At 34.1% G+C, this 24,909-nt stretch overlaps 1 protein-coding gene and 1 pseudogene across 1 annotated transcript in view; one reads left to right on the forward strand and one right to left on the reverse strand.

The window, feature by feature from the left end:
• Positions 1-24,909, reverse strand: part of LOC131956138 (nucleomorphin-like) — a 38,629-nt gene that overhangs the window by 4,589 nt on the left and 9,131 nt on the right. The window lies entirely within an intron of this gene.
• LOC131956156 (uncharacterized) lies at positions 1,547-1,633 on the forward strand (annotated as a pseudogene).

Below are 24,909 nucleotides of genomic sequence, written 5' to 3' on the forward strand. Positions count from 1 at the left end.
GCGCCTACCACCCCACCCCCACATGGTCTGGTGAGCTGTGGTTCATGCTAAATGTTTACAATCGTAGAGCCGGGTTTAGTGACGGCTATTAGGGGCAGATAATTTAGTTTGAAACGATTTTAAACTTACGGGAGGTAACTAAGAGGAGGCTGCTTTCACGGGGGGGGGGGGGGACGATGTAGGGTAGGGGTTGGGGGAAATGAGGGTGGGGTGGGGGTTATCGTACTTAACGACTTACTGATAGTGTTTTAAAGCAAATATTTTCAGTGGCAGCATTGTTACTGTCGAATTCACAAATTATGAATTACTGAAAAGTAGAAAATAAAACAACTAAATAGCGGCGTATGATACGCCACGGGTATGCTCGTACTTTATTTAGTTTAAATTATGTGTTAGTACAGTATTTCTAAAATACGATTTCATTATTGCTATGAATGCAATATATGACCACCACTTCACCTACTAGCTGTAGACCTTTATTAAATTGATTCAAGTGGAGTGGCATCCCTGTTCCTCGTGTCTGTAACAAAAATCACCACACTTGTCGATAATGCATAGGGCCGCACTACTAAAAATGGTCCATCTCCAATACTAACGGTCTGTTGGTGCAAGTGAAGTAGAGTTCAGCTGTTTCAGTGACCTTGGCGTAGGAATAGATAGTGTGGTAAAGTTTTATACATTTATGATATCCACAAAAATCTGGAATTTAGACCACCCTCCCCCGTAAAGTCGCGTGAACTTTCGACCGAATCCACCATCCATGTGGATGTAAACAAAATTTAGTAGACCTCTCTAAACTGCTTCACAATTACTAATTCATTAACAGGTAGTATTTACCTTGCTATATTATCAAATGATAATGTACTATAGTGATTTGATATGTTCAATAACATCTATCACAAGGCATAAATAATACTATTACAAGTGAATTATAGAAAGTGTTGAAAAAATATTCATAATAAACGTTTTAATAACAAGCTTTTGTGTAATCTATCTATATATCTATATACTACTAAAACTCAAGTTTGTTTACATGTTTGAATATTTAATTGTCTGATTGACTATGGTAAATGGTTCTACTCTATGTGGAGAGCTGTAAAATAGTATGTAGGTAGAGAACAATTTTTGTTTTCAGAGAGACTGTTAATTACAAATTTATTTAAAGACGTTAATTTATAAATTTATTTATTCATAGGTAGATTAACCACATTAATTTTAAAATTTTAGAACAATGGCTTAACTTTTCTGAATAGTGATGTTTGATAACTCATTTTTTTTGTTTGTTTCTTTTTCTGATTTGTTATTGGGGAGAAACTGCATTATTTGTAGAGCTGTAAAATAAGATTTTGGGTGGAGAACTCTGTGCTTTCTTAAACACACTGTTAATTACAAACTAATTTAAAGACGTTAATTAATTGATTGATATATTCATTGGTAGATTAACCACATTAATTATAGAAGTTTAGAACAATGACTTTACTAATAGTAAAAAAATATTTATTTCCATTTACAACAATGTTTTCAATTATTTTTTCTTAAGGCCCAGATCGCTTCTCGGCCTTTTGGCTAAGATCAAAGTGTAGTATCTGTTATGGATCTACATAGTTCTTAGCCATTTGGTTTGTCAGCCCTTTTTAGGGCTGGCTGCCGGGGTCGAGAGGCGGTCAAATCTACTACTCAAACTCACGCAAATCTCGCCAACGACCGCTGTGGGGTTGCTCCCACACATCCCTCGAACGCACATGCTCTCGAGATGAGTCACCCAGTACTTGTATTGGGTGGCTTCAAATGTACGAGTGGCTAACTTTTCAATCTTCTATTTTTCAGCCTGACGACACCCATCTAGCAGAAATCTTAGGTGGGAGGTCTGTCACAATCGCCAGCAAATCGAACTCATCTACTACGTCAAACATAACTACCTCGCTCCCAACAATCTCACTACCACTTTGACGACACCCACCTAGGAGAAATCTTAGGTGGGAGGTCCGTCACGATCACCAGCCAATCAACCTATCAACCACGCAAACACATCGCTACTAACTACTTTGCCACTAATTTGGCGACACCCACCTAGGAGATATCTTAGGTGGGAGGGTCCGCCAAATACCAGCAAACGAACTAACCATCTCTCCAATATCAACTCAACACACCCCAAATAAACATTCGTCAACACCTTCACTCTACCCACTACAACTACTAGACCAAGCTCAAATCCTCGACTCAGCAATACCACGAAAACTAATCATCCCTCTACGTCATCTCGCCCACTTCAAGCTTTTCTCCATCAACGACATCCAGTACCAAGTCATCTCGTCATCCCTCAACGATCAAATACTCAAAACATCTCACGTGTAATCATCCATAAACTCTCGTCAACCTTTTCCAAGTTCTACAACATACGATCAACTCTACCACAAACGACAAGACACAAGCTCGCCCTTTCAACAACAGAATATCTCCCATTGACATTCTCAAACTACAACTACCAACTAAGAATCTACCACTACCCAACCAAGACTGTATTAATCACAAGAAGCACGGCCAAAAACAGAGAAGCGACCATGTTGTATTGTCCTGTACTTTATGTCATAGCAAACCGGAAACAAAATCAAGAAATCAAAAGATACAAATGGAACCAAGAAATCGGAACAAAGAAATCAGAAGGGATATTAAGACATTGTAAATCTTTTTAATGTTATACTATGTATTACATTGTAATTTTTTAACATGCAACCTATCCACTTGTGGAAGGAAGACTATTAAACGCCAGACGGCAAAAAAAAATAATTAAGGCCCAGATGTGAATGATAAAGTTGATAATGAGGTCCTCGCGGGGCACAGGGCAGGTGAAGTAGAGTTGACCTGTTTCTATGTTCTCAGCATATGAAGGGATAGTGTGGTCAAACATGTCTGAGACTTGGCGAGATACTGGAAGTAGAGTTTAGTAGAGTTTTTAAAATATAAAAAAACGTCTTTTTGAATGTGGGGTCTGGTTATTTTAGAATGATAAGTGCTGACAGACGTGATGTCATTTATGGATGACCCCGAAACCCACAGTTATCTAACTAGATAACGGGTAGTCTAGTAATACACTAAAAAGGAGAAAATAAATTATAGACTACTATTTAAATATCTATAAAGAAAAGCGTGGATCACTTTAGTATCTATTGGATACCTTCACTAATATTTAGGAAGAAACCAACGCTTTTATTTATTGTTGTTTAAATAGTAGTCTATAATTTATTTTCTCCTTTTTAGTGCATTATTACATAAAATATTGTTAATAAAATGTTTTTTATGATTTTGTTAGTACTTGACATGTTTTATTTACACTAGAGCAGTGGTTCCCAACCTTTTTCGAGTGGCGACCCCCTTTTATAAAAAGTAAGTGACCCGCGACCCCCGTAGAATTAAAAAGCCGAAATTAGTATGGAAATTAATAAGCACTAAAATAAGATTTTCTAGTACACTTTCAATATGAACTACTCTTGATAACTGTTTTAATAGCATGAGTAAAATTGCATACTATTCACTAAATCTTCGTGGTTAGTTTTTAATTTAAAAAAAAATTTGTTAACGCCCACCTATGTCATTATAATTATCTTAATTTTGTTTTTAATCGAAGAATAGTGTTGAAAATATATTCTCGAAAAGTCAATCAATTTTACGTTTGGTTGTGAATGGTGAATACTACACCAAAATTGTATCTGCAGTTTTTAATCTTACTCGGAATCATTCTGCAAATCAAAGAATTCATCTTGTAATTCATCGGGAATGCTGGCAACATCAAAGGAAGAAGAGAATGGGTAATGCGTCAATCCAGATTCTTTTTTTTTCAGCTCAGAGAAATAGCGATGCAGTTCGTTTTTAAGAGATTCAAGATGCCCAGAAATCGCTTCTTTCAAAATTTTAATTATCTCACAATCAGATTTATCTACCACACCGCAGAGTTTCTCAAATTTACAATATTCCCAAGATTTATTTTCTTTACCGATTTTGCAGCTTTGATAAAAATGACCCAAGATTATCATGGAAAGTGGTAATATTCGTTCATTTTCCTTGAAGCTTCAGGTTAAGCTTATCTTGATGTTCGAACACATCTGCTAGGTATGATACTCTCTCCAACCACTCTTTGTCGTTTTAAGTATACCAAAAAGTCTTGTTTCCTTTGAACTTCCAAGAACAATTTGATTTCAGATTTCAATTCAAAAACACAATTTACAACATTTTGTTTGACAGCCAGCGTACTGTAAGGTAGAAGAGCAGAACCTCGTGATCTATATTAATGTTTTTGCTCAGTTCTTTGAAGGCTCCAGATTTTATATAATTTACGACTTATACTAGCAATGGACTCTTGATGTCGATTGGTTAGGGCAGTGGTTAGGGAGCTAAATCTTTTCTGTTTTCTAAAAGCCTGATTTTGAGCTAAACATAGATGGCGCACCATCCGTACAAACCCCCACAGCCGTTCTAACCCATTTTAATTATCCAGTTTCAAAAATGGTATTTATTGTCTCCATGCTATCTTCACAAAAGAGCAACTCTTCTTTGCTATCATCCGCATGAATATAGACACAGACCAGCAACTGCGAACACGAACTCACGTCTGTGATTTATGAACTTGATAAGCAAACAGTGGTGAAAGCTTAATTTCGATAAAAAATGGGTTATTTAACATTTACGTACATGCAGCGTTTGATGAGATTTTCTCCTATTGTTTTTTTTTTGCTTGGCATTTTCTATCTCGACTTCATTTGATGCTTGCACTAATGCTGGTGAAAACTTCCTGTTCGATCAAGTCTCTGGCGTTTGCAACTAGCTTCTTACCGACGAAAGAACTCCATATATTTTTTGGTGTGTTCCGAATGACTCGTCTCAAATGACGTTTTAGTTTTGAAGATTTCATAGATTCGTGACTGATAACAACTTTGTACAGTGCGCTTCGTTTCTTCTCTATTACATTTCCAGTGATGTTAATGAAGCCGAATTTCAAAAATTCTTCTAAATATTTATGTTTAGTATACCAGTTGGCGACCCCCCAGAAAGACCTTCGCGACCCCCAGGGGGGTCGCGACCCCCAGGTTGGGAACCCGTGCACTAGAGTTACATTACTAAAATCCATTGCGCACACATTGAACGTGAAGAACGTGTCTAATAGCGCGGAGTACTTGGATAAGACTGCTTACTAATTTGGACAAAATTTTAATTAATTCATAAAAAATTATTTAGGCATCCAATTAAATCAAATGGAATGCCACGATGCATTGTCTTTATGTCTTGACCCACATACCAACAACGCACTGTATCTGTCATTTAGAAATGCCTGCAATTTCGCTCAGGCGTTTCGATCTAGACAGACTGACGATTGACGACAGGACGTGAGTTAAATAAAATCTTGTAAAAAATAAGTAGACTATTTTTAACTCGACTCTGCCGATGTAGCCTATAGTTTATGTGCAGTTGTTTTTAATTGTAAGAATATTGTAGTTAAATTCGACATGTGGGCGTCCTCATTGACCAGCCCCCCCCCCCCCCCTTCCAGTCCACAAGCATCTGCAAAAGTCGATTTCTTTCGGAAGCCTCCCCCCTCCCTTATCCTTTGTGGGCGTTAAAAATGGATAACCCCTAAGCACCATGTCCAACTGCCTTTCCTTTCCCTAATGTATATTAGAAACCCATCAGAGCTGGTTGCACTTAGAGACGTTCTACTGTCTAGCTATTTTACTGGCAAGGTTGTAAATTTCAAACGAATCAAAAATGAGCAGAATTATTTTACCTCTATTATGTAAGTATTTACTCACATAAATGAGGCTTGATATTGTTTTATGTATTTGGTAAAATTTAAGAATTCATTTATGAATGATAGAATACTTTGTTTATTCATAGTATAAAACGTTTGAACAGACTATTCATAGCACAAATCAAGTAGTGTTTCTGATCCTCTGACCTAAATGTTCACAAAAATATATTGTGCTGGTTATGTTCATACAAACAAATAAATTCATTGACATACACGGCGCAGATGAAGTAGAATGCATCTGATCCTCTGATCTAAAGTTTTAAAAAATATTTTGATGCTGATTAAAATTGTATGTATGCTCTGTTTGTTTCACCGGACGTTTTCCCGAAAGACACTTGCCCGAAAACAGTTGGTCCGAAGGCCGATTTCCCGAAAAGACTCTTGACCGAATGAAACAAATTCCCGAATGGACACTTGCCCGAATGCGACAAATGCCCAAATGGACACTTGACCGAATGCGACAAATACCCGAATGGACACTTGACCGAAATCGGCCTTATGGAAAACGGCATTCGAGCACGTGTCTTTCTGGAATTTGTCTAACCCGGACCTGAGAAAAGCAATATCTATATACTACTAAAAGTCAAGTTTGTTTACATGTTTGAATATTTATTTTTTTTGTTTTTTTTGGCTGATCGAGTATTGTGATATGTTCTACTCTATCTGGAGAGCTGTAAAATAGTATGTAGGTAGAGAATAATTTTTTAATGCAGACAGACTGTTAATCACAAATTTATTTAAAGACGTTAATTAATTTATTGATTTATTCATAGGTATACTAACCACAATTTTTTTTAAAGATTTGAAAAGCCACTAGACTCGACGGAAACAGTGACGTCACATGATGTGTTTACTTTTTTACATCGATAATGGCGGCCTATCGAAGAAGATTGTGTTCCCATTCCAATGTTTCACGCGTTCTAAAGCTAATTTTCTGTCGGCTTTAACTTTAACAATACGTCCGTTTGCTGTATTTATTACGTTCCAACACTTATATCAATTTTCAACTGTCTTTTTCATTTAGTTTTGCGATAAATTTCTCTAGATCTAAAGATCAGCTGTCGAAGGAAAGTTATGAATCTAGCCTAGATCTAGATCTAGCCTAGATCTAGGTCACTAGACTCAATGTAAATTCTAGATCTAGACTTAATGTAAATTCTACATCTAGAATCTATTTCAGGCCTTAATACATCTAGAATCTATTTCAGGCCTTAATTATTTTATATAAATCTTTGTTTGGCTAATTTAAGATAAAATTTAATTTGAAAGTTACTACTACTAGACTTAGATCTAGATCTATGCGCGTAAATCAAGTTGAATAAGGAGACTCAAAGTATAGTATAAAAATTCATTTGTGACGTCACGTATAAATAGCTAAGTTGGTAGTGTAGACGGCTCTCATGCGGGTGGCACAGGTTCTAGACCAATATGTCAATGATATTTTTTTTTCAATTTTTTTTTAGAAGTGAATGATAAAGTTGCCTATCTAAACTTGGCAGGATACAGGGCAGGTGAAGTAGAGTTCATCTGTTTCTTTGTCCTAAGCATATGAAAGGATAGTGTGGTCAGAGACATGCTCGGCTGGAATCGTTTTTTAAACGATAAAACATGTTGTCTGAGACTTGGCGGGACACTGGGCAGGTGAAGTAGAGTTGAGTAGGTCACATGTGACGTCAGTATATGAAGGGATAGTCCGAAATCGGTGTTTTCGGTGTTTTTAAAAGATAAAAAACATATTTTTGAATGTGGGGTCTGTTTTTTGTGACGATAAGTGACACTGCAGTAGCGTAGCGAGGAGGGGGGGGGGGGCGGGAGGGGGAGGGGAGGGGAGGCGGGGGGGGGGGGGGGGGAAGGGGAGGCGGGGGGAGGTGGAGGGGGGAAGGGGGGGGGGGGACATATGTTGGGGCGCCAAAATGGTTTGGAAAAATAAATTGAAAGGTTGAGGGGGGTGCAAATCGAAATGTTGCGGGGGGGGGGGGGGGTTCCCCGGGTGCCTCTGAGTGACAGACGTGATGTTTTTTGATGGATGACCCCCGAAACCCACAGTTATCCAACGGATGACGGGTATTCTAGTATTATTTAAATCTTTTAGATAAATTGTAAACGATTCTGAGTCCCGAAATGAAATGGTGTTAGCTATAATTTGTTGAAGGCACTGTTAAAAACGAGTATTTACGGTATTTCTAAACTTGGGGAGTAAGCATAGCAAAGTAAATGTATTTCTCAAGCTACTAATTAGGCCTACAGTAAAACAGAACGGGGCATTGTAGTTTTTTACTTCCTTGTCTTCCTCGCAGCTGCGCACATATTTTAGATGTCAACTAATAATAGCATCAAGCTGAGGCAACTTCAATCAAGCTTCGACTGAAGGGTTGTCTCAGTTGTCTTTCTTGCTCACCACGATGCAGATGTGTTGAAAATGGAAGACAAGTTTATTACGACGTTGTTTTTAGCATTATTTTGGAATTCTTTATTGGTGAGTTCCATACACTTTTATTTCACTTTTTTAAGTATACTCAAACAATCGTATAACTTTTAGCGTAAATTACAATCAGTGTCATCGTTCCCTTTCTTTGCCCTGGAAAAGATGTTCACAACAGAAAGTTGCCATTTATCTTTACCCTCATATTAAAAAGGGGACATTGAGTGTCTTTATTCGCGGCGCGGAACTACCATACCGCCCGACCAAGACCAAGCAATAGGGGGGGGGTGTAGTGGGGGTTGGGGTGATCGCTTAAGGGATCCAAAATCAGACCAAAAAGTTAATTGCACATTGATATAATAGTAATTTAAAAAAAAACATATCTACTACAGCAGTGATTGTTTTTCAGTAAACAACATTACTAATGTGTAGAGAAAAACAACATGAGCTGTAGTGTAAAAGACCAGACCGACAAGCCTTCACGCCACTTATATAACTTATCGCACCACTATAAAATGTTAACATGGGTGCCCAAAGAGCTGACTTTAATAGATTTATACTTAAAGGAATTTCTTCTCTAAAATATTATTAAAACAAGGCATACTTAAGAATGACACAGTTATAAAAAGGAATTTATTTTAAAATTATTAATATAAATGCAAAAAAAAAACAAAAAAAAACATAAGAATAGAACAAACACGGAAACAATAACACGTATTAAACCTCCCTATTTAAATACTTTAGACCGGCTTGCCTGACATGAAGCTACACTTTTCAAAATTTTCGGCGGGTAGAATTGAGATAGCCTAATTATATTGTAAAAACTTAAGCGTGGTACACCCACTTGAAAATTCCACATTCTTCGAGCTAAACGAAACATGACTGAAACAAACAAAACTCTAAGCAATATAATGCAAAGAACATTTAAAGGAAACAAAAATTAGCATTAGGTTTTAAGTAGGCCAATGAGTTTAAGCGAAATATGAGGCAACAAATATGTGAATATTACACTTCGTTACACGTTATAATTTATATAGAGAGAGTTTATTAATGTAGATGTTACGTCCCGGTTAGTTTCAACTCAAGAACGACTCGTGTTTATGTTCAATAATTTTATTCGGTCTCACATATTCAAATTCCTGAGTAGCCCTCGTCCTAACCGCTACAAAATGACCGGCTGAGCTCCCACAATCGTTCACTTGCGCTTTTTTACCCACATTCGTCCTTGGGATAACAATACATAAATACACAGGGGGTTACTACACAGTAGGGTGAACTCAACTCACAAAGACACTCTCCCCTAAGTTGGAGACTATTGTAATTTATTCTAATCTGACCTCACAATGACCCGTAGCAGTAGAGTTTATGTCTGAAATGGCTTTAGTAGACATAGAACTTACCTTATTGTCACTTGCATATGATGAGCTTATTGAAGCAGGAAACTGTTCTTTTTCTGTGTGATTTATAATTTTTATTTCGATAAAGGAGGCAAAAAAATAGTAAACAACAATTCAATATATATATATATATATATATATATATATATATATATATATATATATATATGTATGTATATACATATTAAACGTAACTTATTATTTAAATCATTAAAAACCAAGAGACGTTCTACTTTTTCCCTCGTCTGATTTAATAATACAACCGTTCTACAACAAAGTTATTATCAGGGACTTTGTATGGACATTGTTTTAATGTTTTTTTATTAATATACAAACACATTGCTCTGTTTCATTAAAGAAATTGCTTCTGGTCAGTTATAACAGTATTCAGAAGTCTTTATTTTTATGATCCCCCAAAAATAGTTCTACGACTTCAGGAGTTAAAAAGGGGGTTTGACATGGAACATGTATTTCGAGATATAGCTCGTTTAAGGATATTTTCACTCGCGGTCAGTTTTTAGCCATCTTCGAGCAAGTTAAGTTCCACAATAGTGTTTTTATGGACAAATAATTTACCTAAGTCTATTGAACAAAAAGCCAGCGGCAAAAAACCTTAATACAACACAATTATGTTGAAAACAGTTATTGTTTTTCAACAGATCAACAACGTTAATATTTGGACTGGTCAACTTTTGTTGAATACAGGGCTCGAGTCCATATCACGTCCGTTTTTCTACCTACCTCTTTGTGTGCCTGACTTATTAAAAATAAATGCTGCTATACATACTGCTGACCACTCTTTTCATTTGCCGATGTTACAAAAACAGATGTAGGTCCTACTCAGTTAAAGCTAACCCTGATCACTGAACGTTGGGGTAAATTTTAAGACGTTTAAAGCTTGATTCGCTTAATGTTTTTCCTTCCCCTATAGTAACTAAAATGTAACAACATATTATATACTTTATGATGTGTATAATTCCAAATCACAAGTAGGAAATATAGCTAAACTCTTTTACATTAGATCGCAGCTAAAGGAGAGTCTCCCTTCTGTAACACACAACCACCTGGTTTGTCCGGCTACAACCAATCCTGCAGTAAGAGCAGTCAGTGTGTCACGGGACATTGCAAGGAATCAAAATGTGTATGTGATTATGGGACAACGTTCAGCACTTGCGCTGTTGCGTGTGTTCTCGGTAGGTTCAAGTCATTATTTTTACATTTTATAGTAATTTTAAAATCGTTCAACATAATTTTGATATCATATTATTATGTATGTATATATATAAAAGGCCATGTGCGCTCTTCTCTCTCTCTGTCCGAAAAATATTTTCGCCGGACATCACGTCAGAATCGGTAGCGATATATGGATACCTTTATACGGACTTTTGTTGAAAATAATATGTTAGATGTTTTAAATGTATAACCACAATTTTATTTAAAGAAGAAAAATAAAAAATAAAGGCGTATTCGAATGTAGAGAAACAGGATTGTTTATGCAACCGGAAAAGCATTTATAGATGTGAAAAAGAACGCATAAAACTGTGACGTCACTAATGTGTATACATTTACTAATCACGTCATCTGCCGTGTTTACAATAAAAATAAATGAACTATTTCATTCAAATGTGATTTAGATCTACGTACACTATGAAATGTATACAATACAATTTTTCCGGCCTACACTCATAAAATTTATTTTATTTATTTGGATTCTAGATCTAGATATTCTAGATCTACAATTTTCTAGACTAAATCTAAATCTACGCAATAAGTAGACGTAGACGCTAAGATCTAGATTTAGACTCTAACTTCTCTAAAATGTATTCCAAAAATAAATTTCTATATTAGGACTAAACTATTTCAAGACTTATTTATTTTATACAAAATCTTTGTTTGGAACTGGCTAATTTGGGATAAAAAAAAATTAATTTGAAAGAATAGGCATATTCGCGTAAGTTAAGATTTTAAAATACGTGTTTCATTCTCCGTATTTATAATAGCGGAGATGTTAGTGTACTATAAACCACGCAGGTGGTACGGGTTCGAGACACACCAAGTCAACGTGGTTAATGTATTTTTATTATGCTCGGGCTAAACTTAAAAAAAAATATTCTATTAGGATTCTAGATCTAGATCTAGATTGTCGGGGTTCCGATAGGGCACTTCCCGGCGCCGCAGGCGCTTCAAATTTGGCAGGATCTTGCCTTGGGGCGACAGAACACGGGGGCCGGTTGGCCGAAAAGTCTACGATGAGGGGGTCAAAACTGACCTCGACTGACCGGTGCCTTATATGAGCTATAAATCGAAAAAAAATGTCCTCTTCATAACTCTTGAGGTCGTAGACCGACCCTCGGGCGAATTAATTAATCATTTAAATTCTCAATGTTTTCGAAAGCATAAGCGAAGCTGGGCAGCATGCCTAGTTATGTATAAGCACAATTTTGCAAGAATTCTTTCGTGTTAAGCCACTTTTTTTGCAAACACATTTACAAAAAATGACACCTGAGTACGGACAAAGTTTGAAGTTTCAGATTTAAATCAATTAATAGTATCTTTTATATAAAGCTAAAATGTACTATCTGCTGATTGTATGTTTGTGAAATACTCGACTTTATCGCCATTTTCATTGTTATTATTGTTTTCATTTTTGTATTTAAACTTAAATTGATGTCTCGATACTTATCATTTCATAAATACATTTTCATATTGCAACTTAGATTATTAAATTAACGTACAGTGCAAAGAAGAAAGTCAAATTTTGTGTGTCATCCTCCACAAAAATATAATTATATCTGTAAATTTAAAAAAAAAAATTATTTAACTTTTGGGTAAAAGAGTCGAAATATTTTTAAAAAATAAAAAAAAAAAGAATTCATAATAGTTTGTTTTTTGTGCTGGAAATGAATAATTTACAGAATGTTCATGCATTGATAAAGTGCAGTATAGTAGCTAAACAAAGATATATTAAATACTATACATTGTTGTTTAAAACACAAATTATTGATTTTATCAATAATAGTTTAAAAGCCGTTACTAATAATGTCCTTATGTAAACTTTTATTTTTCCGTTTATATTAGCGTTATTATTTGTTTTTATGTTTCCATTGATGTTTGCACTTGCGTTATTGTTTGCATTTATGTTTGCTTTAATAATTGCTATTAAGTTTGAGTTTATGTTTGTGGTTATGTTTTCGTGATTGTTAGTTTTGGTGTTTATGTTTAAGATTAAGATTATGTCAAAATCAAGGGCATTTAATATTTCTGGAGATATGTACATTTCGTGGGTACCTGAATTACGTCGGTAAATGCGACTGGTTATAGTATTAACCACAACATCCCTCTTATGCCGAAGTAACTAAATTAAGGGATCTCTTATTCATATTTCCAAAAAGTTTAAAATGGATTCTATATTGAGTTCCTACAAGGTACGTAGTGGCACTTCAGATCGTATAAAGTAGATTTTTTCAGAAACAAACATTATAGCATGGGACCGCAACGACAAAATGGACCATAACAAATGACCCCGATACAGGAGCCCCGTTAAATCTACATGCCAAAACGAACCATTGCAATATTTGTTCTCTACCTTTGATTATAGGTTCATTTTAATATAGCACCGAAATTGAGAATATGTACTGTGCCCTTTTTTTACACTTTTATAACTTTTTCTCAATTTAGCATTTTGACACAAAACTCAACATACGACCCCTTAAGTTCCGAGAACCGATTTTTTTACATCGACATTTTTCTCACGCATCACGCATTATATTATTCACTAGCTATAGGCAGTAGTAATATAGTGTAGCTTCATCCCCTCCTTTAATCATGTTATGTAAAAGTATATTGAAAATGTATACTACATAATAGCTATTAAAATAAAATCGTAGAAATGTATACATTAGCTAGGGAAATCTAAATTTAGTATCACAATTTAATCATTTGTTAGAGAAAATTTATAGAGCTTTGAAATTGTTGTTAATGTTCACAACTTGTTATTGTTTCTAATGCCAAAGGTGACTTTATACTCACTTTATCCGCGGTTTAAAAACTATTATTATAATCATTTGTGAGATGGCGTGGTCAGATCTCGGTTGGGCCTCAAAACTGCTGGACGTTACTGAGTTCGCCGAGTAAGGCTGGTTTAAAATGCGTATCACTGATACGTTGAAATAAAATTGGAGAGCATGCTGTAGCTAAACATAAATACGATACTCAATACAGTGAAAAAGGGTGCGCGGATCTTTGACCACAGGTGCTTTGACCATAGGGGGTTTGACCATAGGGGGTTTGACCACAGCGGAGCTTTGACCATAGGGGCTTTGACCAAAGGGGTGTTGACCACAACGGGCCTTTGACTATAGCGGTGCTTTGACCATAGGGGGTTTGATCATAGGGGGTTTGACAATAGGGGGTTTGACCACAGGTGTTTTCTCAGCAGAGGGTCTTTGATCACAGGTGGCCTACCAACGGGTGTTTGATCACAAGCGCTGTGTCCGGCTTTGATCATAGGTGTGATACAATTAACACGATTTTATACATGTTTCCTGAGAGTACGTTAATAGAAATTAACTTGTATTTAAAAAAAAAGACAAGAACTATAATGGCTGGTTCTAGGCCTCATAGATTTATTTTAAATATAAATGAAACACAAATAATGCGACATATAACAAGTTTCACAAATAAATAATGTAGATGTACTTGAAAATACATAGCATATATAAAGGATAAAAAATGATGCAAAACTTGCCAACAATATATTCAAAGATGTAATACATAAAACGGTTAACTAAATGACAGATGTGCTATAGCACGCAAATATGTCAGTACATCTGTTTGACCATATGTCTAGACAGCACGTTGTACTTTTTCGTGCAGCATCTTGTATCGCTTCTCAGCTGGGTAGCTTGCCCTGCGACACATTGCAAGAAAGTTGTCTTTTGCCGTGTGCAGTCCATCTGTAGACCTTCAAGGAAACGCCACATTGTTGGGTGACTACATTGGAAGAGAGACTGAAGACTGTAATGCCATCCTTCACAAATGCTATTTATTCGTGCTACACCATCGCCAATCGTGTGCGTTTTGATTCCAAGTTCCAACTGGAAACAAAACACCTGAGATCAAAGAACCTATGTGGACAAAACACCTATGATCATAGCCGGACACAGCGCTTGTGATCAAACACCCGTTGATAGACCACCTGTGATCAAAGACCCTCTGCTGAGAAAACGCCTATTGTCAAACCCCCTATGGTCAAACCCCCTATGGTCAAAGCACCGCTATGGTCAAAGGCCCGCTGTGGTCAAACCCCCTATGGTCAAAGCCCCTATGGTCAAAGCTCCGCTGTGGTCAAACCCCCTATGGTCAAACCCCCTATGGTCAAAGCACCTGTGGTCAAAGGTCCTAGGACCTGAAAAAGTCCAGTCCGTTACTGCCAGCAACAAATAACCAATTTATTTGGGCTCGAAAAAGGACTCTAAAAATGGCTCCAGTTGATTTGACCCCACCACTCCAGTTATTTGGGCTCAGAAGATTAAGGCTAATTTGGGTACATTTTGTTTTATTTATTTGTATAAAATCAAAAATGTAGGGTGCAAATTTCTGTGGCAATATTAAGTTATAGTCTATTTATTAACGTTAAAAGAGCTTTGATATGTTGATATTACTTTAAGTATATTTTTGTACTTTCTTCATATTTTCAACGTTTAGCTTATAATATAATAATACATTTAAACTTAAAGGTTATTATTAACATGTTTTTTAATCAGTTTAATATCTATATTTTAATAATAATTATTTTAAAATATTTAACAGAAAATAATTGTTTTTTTTTAAAACGATGTATTTAAAAAATAGCATTTCATTTGTCTTTAAAGAAATCGACATTACTAATGACTAAAACTTTTTAGTTAAAACCATATCAGTAGGCCTACTTTATGATATCTAAACGAGAACTATCTGTCCCATCTATGTCTGTTGTCGTTTCTCAGTCGTGAAACCAATTCAACTCGCTGTTAAACCTGATCGGCAGTAGGCTACTTAATCTGGTTTCTCAGTAATCCTTTAAGTGATTGTGTATGACTAGATTAGCATCCCTATAGATTACTAAATTAATGTTTTAAAATTGTCCTCTGAGACGAATTAACCTTAGAGGGAGTGGAAGCAGGCGTTGTTACTAAAATAGCAATATTAACAGAAAATAATAGACAAAGGTACATACGATAGTCTAAGCAGAGACCGCGCAGTCAAACCCTGAGAAATCTGAACCTACCAATCCACACGGCACCAAATCGCCTCGCCTTCCATACATCAAGTCAGACGTGTAATCAATTCTGCCAATCAGCTCTACAAGAAAAGAGCGCTTTCACTGCAGACCTCTATCACAGCTTGTGCACAGAAGATGCGGGCAGGCTTGAACTTGACGAACTAACCTGGAATGTGTAAACTAAATCGCTCCGAAATGGGTCCAAAGTGTGTTTCTTGCTTTCCTCAAATATTGTCAAAAAATATTATTAAAGTTATTATCATAATATGTTGCTGTTTTGGTTAATTACACGCAGTTTATACAACATTAATTTGTAGATTGCGATCATCCAGTAAAAGCAACAACAGGAACGATAACCAGCCCGAGTTATCCCTCGAGTGTTGCAGCTTACTGTGCATGGACAATTCGAGGATCAACGGGGACAGTCATAGCATTCGAGTAATGTTTTACATTATATCCTTTTCATTAAACTCCTATACTTATTTTATTTTAATCAAATATGCTCTGTTTGTCAATACCATTTCAGGTTATTTCAGGTAGTTTAGGGTTGTAGTCAGTAGCGTACGCAGGGGGGGGGGGAGCAGGGGGAGCAGTCGCTCCCCCTCTGGCCATTTTCAGCAAAGTGGCGCCTTTTTGGAAACTTTTAAATTCAAAGTTTTAAACAATGATATTTGTTAAAAAAATATTTTTGGTCGGCACATCTATGTAAATCAAAAGATTTCTTTTCATGCAGCAATTAAGCATTATTGTTCTAGTCTAGTAGTGTCTACGTTTACAACACGTATTAACAGCTGCATCAGTTTACCTTTCTAAAAATAACCATTACGATGTATTGCAATGTTTAAAATACCTCTACGGTAGTACCACTTGGCAAGAGGGGTGTTAAGTTAAAGGCAACTGTATAATGTATTTGCTTACGAATAATTGAATTAGAAAATGTTATACATAAAACTTCACACATAATTACTTTATATATACAGTTTGAATCGTGTGATTAATTTTTAAAAAATTACAATAAAGAAACAGTTTGAGCGATAGTGATTACGATTACAAATTATATGAAACAGTTACACCCCCCCTCCCCCATGGACCCCTCTGTAAAAAAATTATTGTCATAATACCACTGCTACTTATTTAAATCTATTTCTGTAATATATATTTGTGTAATATATATTTGTGTAATATATATGTATGTTTAGAACAGTCATCTAAAAACTGATGCTATGTTCACTCTGAGTTGGTTATCTCCCCCCGCCCCCGCCCCCAACCCCCACCCCCACACCTCACCATCACAATTGTGTAGAGCGATATTAATGTCACACCTAGGTATACACTGGGTTGGATAATTGACCTAAAGTGAACGGACAGTGGTGCATGAAGTGAATATTGTTTTTGAAATTACCAGTAAAAAAGGTGTGTGATCAATACAGTGATCTAACACATACCTATCACTAGTTTTAAAAAATTATCTTTCAAGAACACAAAGAAGCAGTAGATAATTGAAATATATGAATTAGTACTGAAAGACCGATAATCAGTTATATTTAGGCTGTTATTCCGAGTGTTTTTCTAATATATCGAAAAGCGTGCTTTTATAACTCAACTCTGATTTTAAAAACTTTCATTATGCTGTAATACTTTAGCATTTATGATGACGATATATTAAATTCTGATTAAAGACAAAAACATTTTGTAAACACAAATAGTCTTAAACAATTTCATTATATTCTAAAGTAATTATTTATTTGTATTGACATTTACAATTAAATGTGTAAATATATACATATTTATATTAAGAGAGTGATTATTTCCCCTATTTTCCTTGTCTTAAATAATTTCCGAGAATCATTATGTAAGAAATTTTGTTTACAAGAATTACAAAACAGATTGTGTTACGTTCATTGTTTTTGGTTGTAGTGTATATATATATATATATATATATATATATATATATATATATATATATATATATATATGCATATATTTATATATATATATATACATTGTTTAGATTGATACAATTTTTGTTTTGTCGGCCAACATTGTGTGTTTTTTCTTATTTCGTCAGAGTGCTACTTTCAATTTATTTTACATCATAGCGAATTAATGACATACAGCTATATATATATATATATATATATATATATATATATATATATATATATATATATATATATATATATATAATACACGTATATAGAACGTGTTAAAAATTCGGAGCCTTTTTTGTTCTTTTCGCTCCCCCTACAACGAAAACCTGGATACGCCTCTGGTTGTAGTTGACACTTTATTACTCAGTTTCGAAATGATAATAGAAAGAATTCGTGTATTGAATCTAAGAACCTAAAGTCCAGCGGTGTTTGTATAGGCCTACCAAGATATCGCAGATAATATCTATAATTAACCATTTGTTAAATTATTGCTTTTTTAATATATATTAATAGTTGAACGTGAAATCGAGTAGCCTATACTTTATTTTATAAATCGTGAAAGGCAAGTAAACCTCAATTTAAAAAAAAGACATATAGTAAGTTTTAAAGTAAAAGGCCTGTATTTATGATGTTTTAATAAACTACTTTTATTTTAATATTTAAATAAAAGAAATACCTTGTAATTTGGATTATTATAATGAACAGGTAAACAAGAAGTCAAACTGAACACAAATTTTGAAAAGGAAATAAAATGGAGTGATCTCCTCTAAACTTTTTCGTATTTTAATTTAGGAATTTTTAGTCTAATCAGTCCGAGTATTTGCAGTAAATGTTTTTTAAAAACAAAGAACCGAGTCGAAAAAATATTTGAGCACCAAATGAACGCAAAAAAATAATGTATATGGAACGGAAAATTAGTGCTCTTTAAAGGAAACATTGGTTAATTATCAAATACTTAGACCCCTAAGTAACATTTTATGTAACCGTGCATTGTCAGTGAGTCTTGACCTACTTGAAAAGTCTAAAGAAATCGTCCGGTAGAATTGGTTACAATTTAGCGTGTATGTTTCGCTCATGACGACGGTAAAAAGAGAAATAAAGATAAATAACTTCCTGTGGTGATTTAGATAAATCGGAAATAAAGTCAAGTACTTTTTTCAGTCACTCACAATTAGAGAGAAACAAGTGGATATAATATTATATGTAAATGCATGAGATATCGTCTAACTTGGTTATAAGGGTACTCAAGTTATATTTCGTAAACGCGGAAGTAAACAGAGAGTAAATTGGAAAAAAATTTTAAACGCTTTCAAAAATACCAATAGAATAACAATTATATCTTGATTATGTACTGATAACCGGATGTGGAATGTATTTATATTCGTTTGTTCAAAACCCTACAACTTGTGTAATGTTTCTGATAAATAAATGTAGTTTTCAAGTTTTACTTTGGTTTCACGCAATTGATGAAAACAAATCATTCAATCTGTGTGTAAAGCCAAGTTTTAGTCTAGTTTCGTAACTTCGATTCTGTCTATAGGGTTATTGATCGTTTAAATTCTGCTTTTTTTTAGTTTTGCGCATATAGAACGACGAACGGGAAGGCCGCCTCGTTAGCCTTTCCTTAAATAGGCCTCTGATAGTTTATATTAAGTCTTTGATCTGTAAACTGGAAGTAAATTATGTTGTGTAATATGTTTATTACTCTGCACTAAGCTAAAGAAATAAAAATCGGGTTTTGTAGCTGTGCTTAGAAAATATTTAAATGCATTAAAATAAAACAATTGTTTCATTTGAATTATTTAAAATAATTTACAGCTTTTAAATATTTTTCTTCATGTTTAAGTTTAAAATACATGAACACAAGCACAGTCAAGAACTGCCTATCAGACTACCTGCAAATTTTTGACGGACCCTTGACGTCACCCAGATTATTTGATAAAATGTGTACAACATGGGAAAAACTCACAGTGTCAACAGGAAATAACATGCACATAGTGTTTAGGACAACAGGAAGTTTACAATTTATCGCCTCCTTCAACATATACGGTAGTATATATTCACATATAATCATATTTATAAGCAATTATTCATGTTCAATATATATATATATATATATATATATATATATATATATATATATATATATATATATATATATATATATATATATGTATATATATATACATATATGTATATGTATATGTATATGTATATGTATATATATATATATATATATATATATATATATATATATATATATATATATATATATATATATATATCCATTATCTCATTTGTTACGATACGTTGTGTTAAGTTACGAAGTAATTGTTAGGCTAGGCTACGTAGCATTTTAGAGTGATGACAAGTTAAAATAACGTATGTCGTTCGAGGTTAGCACATAAAGAAAAATTTACATCTAAAAATATGACATAATGTTTCCTTCAACTTTAAAGAACCTGTACGCAGCAAGACTCAAAATCGATCTTTGATCGGTTTAGAATGAGGTCTTAGCGATCATACCTTCTAGATACGTAAACTTTTTAGTTTTATAATTAGCTTCAACATGTAACAGAACAGCTGACAAATGTTTTATCCATTCTGTCTTATTTTATTATCTTGTTTTATTTTATTTATCCCCTAAAATAATTGCATAAATTATATATTTTTTCCTAATGGTATAATCGATCTTTGTGCATAGTTAATATTGTATAAATGGAATTTGTATCAACATAAAATAGTTTTAAAAATATACGTTTGCAAATTGTTTTATAAAGGAGAATCAGCCAATAATTAATTTAAGACTAAATATAACTTTAAACGTGGTATCGAATTGGAGAGAAGGTTATGTCATTTATGTTAGATCATAACAAATATGTACAACCATTATAAGCATAGACAATGTGCATTGTGTTCAGATTTTATAAGTGTCTTATCATTAAATTGATTTATTCCAATCGTGTAAAACAGTGAAACATTGTACACTTTATGAGTCAGGCAAGTTGGCAAGCACTGGATATCCCTTACGATATTTAAATAATCAGGAATTTTCATGGACTCTATCAACTCGTGATGATAAACGTCTTATTCTAAAGTAGGTCAATATGTTACCTTCATTAAAGTGGAATCAATTATGTAAGTGACATCATAGAAAAATATTGGTACTAATTAACACTTTTTTCTTATAGTCTATCGTTTGTGGAAACACAGTCTTGTTACACAGACCATATCACCGTATACGACGGAGCTTCTAAAAATGCTCGAAGTTCTAAGAAAGTCTGTGGTAGGGGAGTCTCAGATGTGATTGTATCGTCAACAAACAACCTGTTGGTCACCTTTAAAACAGACAGCAGTGAAACATACAGAGGATTTTATGGAGAGTTTTATTCACACGGTAATTTTTTGTATTTCTACATGCACTTGTTAAAGATTTAAAAAAAAATGTTTGGCACAGCAGGCCTATAGACAGGTCGTTAGTATGGAAAACTATGAAGCACTTTAGAATCCCCTATACATTTATTTATCTGATCGCCAAACTATACCACAACTCCAACAAACAACATTATAAAGTCAAACATAATTTATAAATAGAGTTCATAGTCTTTTAAATGGATTTTACACATTTCTAAAAATTGTTTAATCTATCCCTGTTAAAAAAAAAACTTTTTTTCATATACCCTAAACGTCATAAAATATAAATGCGTATAAGTGATATGCTTTGCCTTATGAAACAAACAAAAATATGCTTGGATAAAACTTTTGACAGTTTTTATTTCATTGCGCCCAAGGGCTATAAGGAAAAACATACATTAGAATTGCATTAGGAAAAATATGCATGCGAGCGTAAACATTATTTTATACGCTGACAAACTTTAGAGCGAATCCGTTGCCGAATTGTATTCCTTCCATTTCTTACTGGACGAAAACACCTTTCGTTATACTTGTAACCGTCGTTTCAAATCAGTTTTATTGAATTTCGTCTAATTTTGAAATACTGCGAGAAAAAGTTTACAAAACAAAGGCGTATTTCCAAATTTATAAAACAATTCTGTAGCGGACTAGGTAAGCCAAAAAAAATTATTTTTTTTGTTTACAAACAAATATTTCTAGAAATGTTGTTCAGTCAGTTGATTTCATAAAAGTTTTTAACCATATTATTTTTGAATTATTCTCTTTACATCTTCATTAAAAAACCATGTGTAACATGTAGTGTAGATTTAAAAAAGAAATAATTTTTAATGTAATATTGCTTTGTCGCTCGGTAAATAATAACGAGAACTGCAATTTGGCTCGGTAGGTGAACTTGTATGGTGAGCGAGAATCAATTTCTGATGTGTTTTACATTATCGTGGATAACATAGACTGATTTTGTAGTCGTTAGTAATCGCGGCGTCACTTGTTCGTTAACTCATGTTGAAGCCCAGGGTATATTTACATATATATATATATATATATATATATATATATATATATATATATATATATATATATATATATATATATATATATATATTTACTTATATATATTATATATATTTATAATATATATAAATGTGTATATATATATATATATATATATATATAAGATATATTATCACGATTATTAACGCTCCTGAACTAAATACTAATGGACTAGTCCTAGGCTGTTTACACGGCCTCCTTCTGTCTGGACTGGGAGAAAACTAACTAGATCTAGATCTAGGGTTTAAGAATATCTAAACTTGTATTACAAATTAGAACCCGTACCTCTTACTACCTGAATTCGTTTTGGATGGTCATAGACTGATGACTTACGAAACTAAAAGATTACCAGACAATAAAAACTCTCCGTGGACTCGAATATAATGTCTTTAGTAAAAACACACACGAAGACCTTATGCAACTAATAATACTTTAAATCAATCTACAACCTTCTAATATGTATACAAGTCTAAATAATAAAAAGCTATGTAAAAACAATAGAAATTAAAAAAAAATGAAAGACCCAACTTACAAGTTTAAAGCATTACACACTGAACCTACTAACACTGGACAAGGTATCTAAGTAATCACCACAACCTACACGTTATTAAAATAAGACTCAGAAAAATACTGAATACATTGGTTCTTAGAGATAATTGCTGCTTAAACTAGAGAAATACACAATGGCGTCGTACGTGTCTCTCTCTCACCGTAGATGTCTAGTGGGGCTGCCTTGCGAGGAAAATTCCTGCCTTATATACGACTCCAAAATTATTGGATGTCGACCTCATTGTGAAGAACCATTGGGAATGCTACCACATGAGCGTGATGGAAAATTTCTTTAGTCTGAACAACAGACCACTCAAGGCCAATTAAATAATCATAAAATCAAACAATTAAAAAAAGAAGACCTAAGAAGGTCACAATATACATATATATATATATATATATATATATATATATATATATATATATATATATATATATATATATATATATATATATATATATATATCGATGGTCTCGGTCGCAAACCGTCTAACTCCGAAAATGTAAATTTTACAGGAGAGACAAAAAACTGATTATTTCCTTCTCGATCGCTCTAATACAATTTTTTTTAAAGATATATCCGAAGAAACTCTCTACCGACTATACTGTGGCGTTTTAAAATGGGTTTTGTTGATATTTCCAAAATTATAGCAGGTTTAAAAAGATAGACGGTTTGCTCGGTCTAAAATTCTCGGTGCAAACCGTCTATCTGTGCGCGCGCAGACTTTGCTGTTTTGAGCCGAGAATTTCGGTCTCAGCCGCGTTCGTTCGTTTTGTCCGATGAACGTGATTTAGTTATTTTTATGTTTTTAAGTTATAATTAACACTTTATAATATTTAGATTATAGTTTTGGGCTCATATTTTAATTATTTGAGTTTATTCTGCATTATGGGGTTAGTTTAATTTTTAATAGAGATGTTTTAGTATGGCTTTATCGCTTTCAAGTGTATTCATTATGTCTGTATTTAGCACTAGACTTGTTAACTGTTGAAGGTTATGCTATATTTATCTCTCTATTCTCACAGTTTATTTTACTAAATCTGGTGGGTGCTGGGTTTGTAGAATGATAATAGTAAAAACAGAAACCGTATTGTCAGATATATTATGACCATATGAGAGAGGCTGATATGTCAAGAGAGGCTGTCTGTTGAGAGAGGCTGATCTGTTGAGAGAGGCTGATCTGTTGAGAGAGGCTGGTATGTTGAGAGAGGCTGGTATGTTGAGAGAGGCTGGTCTGTTGAGAGAGGCTGATATGTCAAGAGAGGCTGTCTGTTAAGAGAGGCTGATCTGTTGAGAGAGGCTGGTCTGTTGATAGAAACTCGTCTGTTGAGAGAGGCTGGTCTGTTGAGAGAGGCTGGTCTGTTGAGAGAGGCTGGTCTGTCGAGTGTGGCTGGTCTGTTATGTGGTAAGACTGGTATGTTGAGAGAGGCTGGTCTGTTGAGAGAGGCTGGTCTGTTGAGAGAGGCTGGTCTGTCGAGTGTGGCTGGTCTGTTATGTGGTAAGACTGGTATGTTGAGAGAGGCTGGTCTGTTGAGAGAGGCTGGTCTGTTGAGAGAGGCTGGTCTGTCGAGTGTGGCTGGTCTGTTATGTGGTAAGACTGGTATGTTGAGAGAGGCTAGTGGTACCTCCCCCACATCTCTACAACAACCGTTCTCTTTTATCAGTCTAGAATATTCCAAAACTTTTTAAGCCATTTAACCAACATTACTTTAGATGAACATGAAATTTGACATTTAGCGTTTAAAGGCTGGATTTAAATTTCCCAGCTCAGGGCATTATTGCGACGAACAACAAAAAATGTGTAAGTATATGATATTTAAAAACACATTATATATAATCTGCTAATTTCATAAGTACAAGATATATATATATATAAATAATTATATATATATATATATATATATATATATATATATATATATATATATATATATATATATATATATATATATATATATATATATTTATATATATATATATATATATATACCACACATGATAAGAGACTCGGAGCTCAAGGTTACTGAAGCTCAATATCTGGAGACAGCCACTTATATAGGACAGAAAACTTCAAAATCACGCA

The sequence above is a fragment of the Physella acuta genome, unplaced genomic scaffold (genome assembly GCF_028476545.2).
Source record: "Physella acuta isolate Inbredline_101_S28 unplaced genomic scaffold, ASM2847654v3 ptg001130l, whole genome shotgun sequence".
NCBI lineage: Eukaryota > Metazoa > Mollusca > Gastropoda > Physidae > Physella > Physella acuta.